Source organism: Lactuca virosa, chromosome 1 (genome assembly GCF_052849685.1).
Source record: "Lactuca virosa cultivar CGN04683 chromosome 1, Lactuca_virosa_CGN04683_v6, whole genome shotgun sequence".
NCBI lineage: Eukaryota > Viridiplantae > Streptophyta > Magnoliopsida > Asterales > Asteraceae > Lactuca > Lactuca virosa.
Window position 1 is genome coordinate 293,381,336 of NC_136426.1, and position 5,051 is coordinate 293,386,386.

At 40.4% G+C, this 5,051-nt stretch overlaps 1 non-coding gene across 1 annotated transcript; it reads left to right on the forward strand.

Moving 5' to 3' along the window:
* The first annotated feature begins 4,452 nt into the window (after positions 1–4,452).
* Positions 4,453–4,559, forward strand: LOC145151833 (small nucleolar RNA R71). The gene has a single exon (XR_013732385.1). It is a non-coding gene; the product is annotated as a small nucleolar RNA R71 (small nucleolar RNA).
* The last annotated feature ends 492 nt before the right edge of the window (positions 4,560–5,051 follow it).

The window sequence follows — 5,051 nt, forward strand, 5'->3', positions numbered from 1 at the left end:
AATTAAATATAATTATTTATTGTGGGTTGAAACCGTATATGCTCACCAGGCTCCCAAGCCTGACCCACTCAGTTTTATTTGCATTACAGGTAGTGGCGCGAGAGCATAAGTTGGATAATTCATCAAGATATTTTGTTTATAGGCCAGTAGTTGTATATAACTGTTGTAAGGCCTATAATGTGCCGTTTATGCTTTTGGTCTGTATCGGAACATGAAATCCCGAGTTTTTCTTATATATGAAAATACCTTTCTTTAAGAAATGCTTTGATAAATTTTATTTTATCATATTTTGTTTTGGGAACAAATTCCGCAACTCTTTTAATCAAAGAATTACTCTGAAATTATTTTAAAAGCATAAATTAAATCGGTCTTTTCTGGCTGTGATTTTGGGGATGTCACATGTTGAGAATCTATGGTGGACACCATATTTTTGCAACACCTTAGCTAATTGATCATTTGCGAAGTGGGTGCCTCGATCACTAATTAGAGCCTTAGGAACTCCAAACCTTGAAAATAACTTTTTAAGGAAACGTACCACCACTCGAGCATCATTAGTTTTTACAAACTTGAATGCTATTTTGGGGCATCTCGTTTCATGATGAAATGTTCCCCGACCTTTCGTATGAATCTCATTCCTTGACAAATTTAGTAGCATTTTTAAAAATAGTAGGCCAATAAAACCGGTATAAAAAACCTTCTTAGCCGTATATTGCGCTCCATGATGTCCTCCGGTGGGCCCGCTATGACAATGCTTCAAGATTTCCCAACTTTCCTTCCCGAACACACATCTTCTTATCATACCATCAGCAGAACTATGAAAAAGGTATGGCTCATCCCAAAAGTAATACTTAATTTCTAAAAAGAATTTCTTCTTTTGTTGGCGGGTCAAGTCTTTTGGAATATACTCACTTGCTAAGTAGTTAGCTATATCTGCATACCATGGAACCGCTCCTGCTATAACCAATAGATATTCTTCGTGAAATTCATCTCCAATCTTGTTTTCTTCTAACTATTCCAAGTGCGGGTTGTCCAACCTCGATAAATGATCGGCAGCCACATTTTCCATCCCCTTTTTATCTTTTATTTGAATGTCAAATTCTTGTAGCAACAACACCCAACGTATCAACCTTGGTTTAGCATCTTGTTTAGCAAAAAGATACTTAAGGGCAGAATGGTCGGTAAAAACTATTGTTTTTGACAAAACCAAATATGGACGGAATTTATCAAACGCATACACCACCGCTAGTAGCTCCTTTTCTGTAGTAGTGTAGTTCTCTTGTGTTGGGTTCAAGGTCTTGCTTGCATAGTAGATCAACTGAAAATGCTTGTCACTTCTTTTCCCCAAAACAGCTCCAACCACATAGTCACTAGCATCACACATAAGCTCAAAAGGAAGATTCCAATTTGGGGCTACCATAATAGGTGTAGTGGTTAACTTTTCCTTCAACAAGTGAAATGCATCAAGACATTCTTTAGAAAAGTCAAATGGGGCATCCTTCAAAAGAAGTTGAGTCAAGGGCCTTGTGATCTTCGAAAAGTCTTTAATGAAACGGCGGTAAAATCTCGCATGGCCTAGAAAGCTCCTCACTCCTTTGACATTTGTTGGAGGTGATAATTTGGCTATAGTGTTAACCTTCGCTCTATCCACCTTTATCCCCATCCTTGAGACTTTGTGTCCCAGCACAATTCCTTTCTTCACCATAAAATGGCACTTCTCCCAATTAAGGACAAGGTTGGTCTTTTCACATCTTGCTAGCATTAAATCCAAGTTGGACAAACAATCTTCAAAAGATGACCCAAAAACCGAGAAGTCATCCATAAAAACCTCCATAAAATTCTCGATCATGTCGTGAAAGATAGCCATCATGCACCTTTGGAAAGTAGTTGGTGCATTGCATAACCCAAAAGGCATGCGTCTATATGCGAATGTTCCACTTGGGCATGTAAAAGTGGTCTTCTCTTGATCTTATGGGTCAATTGATCGATGAATGGTAGCGGAAAATGATCCTTGCATGTAGCATCATTAAGTTTTCGATAGACAATACAAACGCGCCACCCGATCACTGTTCTTGTTGGGATCAACTCGTTAGCTTCATTGGTAACCACTGTAATTCCTCCTTTCTTTGGCACAACATGTACGGGACTCACCCATGTGCTATCAGATATTGAATAAATGATACCAGCATCTAATAGTTTAACCACCTCTTTTTTAACTACTTCTTGCATATTTGGGTTGAGTCTTCTTTGGCGTTGCACTATGGGTTTAGCTCCTTCTTCTAGATTGATCTTATGAGAACAATAGGCTGGACTAATCCCCTTGATGTCAGTGATCTTCCATTCTATGGCACTTTGTCTTTTCTTTAGAACTTTCACTAGGCTTTCTTTCTCGTGTTTTGCTAGATCGGAAGCAATGATTACTGGCTTTTGTTGTTCTTCTTCCAAGAATGCATACTCCAAGTGTTCGGGGAGGGATTTGAGCTCAATTTTTGGCTGTAGGTTAGATACCACAACGTGGGCATTCTGCCATGTCGTGGTGTCGCAAGTTTTAATTCCAGATCGCGAGAAAAAACTTTGCCACGATGTGGTCTCCTCACCACGTCGTGTTGCCTCTTCTGTCTCTTTTGTTGCTTCATTGTACTCGCTTTCTTCCAATAACTTCTCCAATTCTTGTAGGTCGAGTTCGGGATCAAAATCACCTTCATCAAGCACCATAAATCCATCAGTTTCTTTTTCTTTCCAATCCACTAGCTCTTTTTCCAGTACTTCATCCAACACATCGATAGAAAATGTTGTGTCATCACTTATCCTTGAATGTTTGATTGCCCGATTAAATCCAAAAGTAACCGCTTCTTCTCTAACTCGTAGAGTAAGCTTGGACTCTCTTATATCAACTAAAGCTCGGGCGGTACTTAAGAATGGCCTTCCAAGAATGATTGGGACTTGCTTATCTTCCTCCATATCCAATATAATGAAATCCACGGGAAAAACGAACTTGTCCACTTTTACTAGAAAGTATTCACAAATACCCCTTGGAAAAGTCATAGTTTTATTAGCTAAATGGATAACCATGCAGACCGGTCTTGGTTCGGGAAGGTCGAGCTTCTTGAAGAACGAATAGGTCATTAAGTTGACACTTGCTCCCGAGTCAACTAGAGCATGACTTGTTGCTAGATTCCCGAATTGGCATGGCAAGGTTATGCTTCCTGGATCCCCCATCTTCTTTGTTAGCATGCTTAGCATTACAGCAGAAAAAGTTTCATTCAACACTACCTTTGATAACCCCTCCATCTTCTTGCGGTTTGTTAACAAGTCCTTGAGAAACTTGGCATATTTTGGTATTTCAGCTAAAGCCTCAAGGAAAGGAATGTTGATTTCAAGAGATTTTATGTGTTCTAGAAACCTCCGGTAATCTTCAGCATGCTTATCTTGAATAGCCCTACTGGGGAAAGGAAGTGGTGGACGATATGGTTTTACAGGTTCAACAGCTTTCTTTTTAGCTTCCTGCCACGCCTTGGTATTATCACCATGTCGTGGTGATTGCCCATACTCGTTTTCTTTACTTTCCTCTTGAACTTCCTGCTCCGCTTCTGGTTTGTTTCTGTCAATAGGAGTTAAATGAGTAATTATTTTTCCGCTTCTAGTGGTGATGGCTTGAATGTGAGCTCTTCTCGATTTTGTTCGGTATTTCCTGGAAGTCCTCCCGGCGATCTTTCATTCAATTTGCTTGCTAGTTGCCCTAGTTGTTTTTATATTGTAAGGATTGATGCTTGTTGATACCTTACGAGAGCTTGAGTGTTTCTCATCATCTCTTGTTGTTCTTTCATCATCATTTGTTGGCCTTTCATTAACTCTTGTTGCTCTTTAAATGTTGCTTCAGTTCCGTCCTGCCTTTTCTCGGAAGCGACTACAAATCAGGTAAGCATAGTCTCCAAATTAGATTTCTTTTCCTCCGGGTGTTCTTCTCTTTGGTAGAAGCCTCTTCCTTTTTGTTCATACTTCTCTTCTTTTGCCTTTTTATACTCATCATAAGGCAACCACATTTTCTTGGGCTTTCTCCAATCTACATCAAAACGATCACCACTCGAGTAGAAAGCTTGAACTTTCCGGTTTCCGTTCTCATCAAGGTCACAATCTTTAGTCAAATGAGGCCCATTACAGTTTTCACACCCAACCCGAATAGCATGGATTGTTTGATCCATCTTAGTCATTCTCCTACCCATGTTGTGCAACATTTTCAGAACTGCAGACATGTCCTCTGAAGCAGCATTATCCGATCCCCTCGTCACATCATTCCTTGGGTTACGGTATTCTCTAGAGTGCTTAGAGAATTCTTCAATGAGCTCTTTTACTGCTGCGGGTGCCTTCTTTGTGAGTGGTCCTTGAGAGTCAAGGAGTTGCCTGGTTGTCACATTCACTCCATCATAGAAAATGGAGACTTCTTGTTGACTGTTCAGATCATTATGAGGGCAGTTCCTCAATAAACTTTTGTATCTCTCCCATGCCTCATAAAGGGACTCGCCTGGTTGTTGCTGAAAGTTTGCAATGGCCTTCTTCAAATTTGCTATTTTTGAGGGAGGGAAAAATTGATCAATGAATTCTTCGCGCATCTTAGACCATGTGGTGATAGATCCTGGAGGGAGTGACTTTAGCCATTCTTTCGCGGTTCCTTTGAATGTGACTGGTAGCATGCAAAGTAGAACAGTCTCAAGAGGCACATTAGGTGTGTTGAAGTAGTCTGTTATGTCGTTGATCTCGTCAAGATGCTTGTACGTGTCTTCGTTATCTTTCCCATAAAATGGGATGTCCCGGAGTTGTGAAAGTATATGACCTTTCAGTTCAAAGTTTGCAGTTGCTGGAATCGCGGGTTGCACGAGCCCTGGGCCGGTATCGTCACGCATCCGTTTCTTCCATTGTCCCATGGACATTTCATCGATGTTAGCCATGTTGTTATCGGGTTCGGTTTTAGAATCGAGTTCGGGGTCACTTTCGTTTTCAGATTCAGTCTTCTTTTTGTCTCCTTCTATTTCGTACTCGGTGTCTTCCTTCCTCGG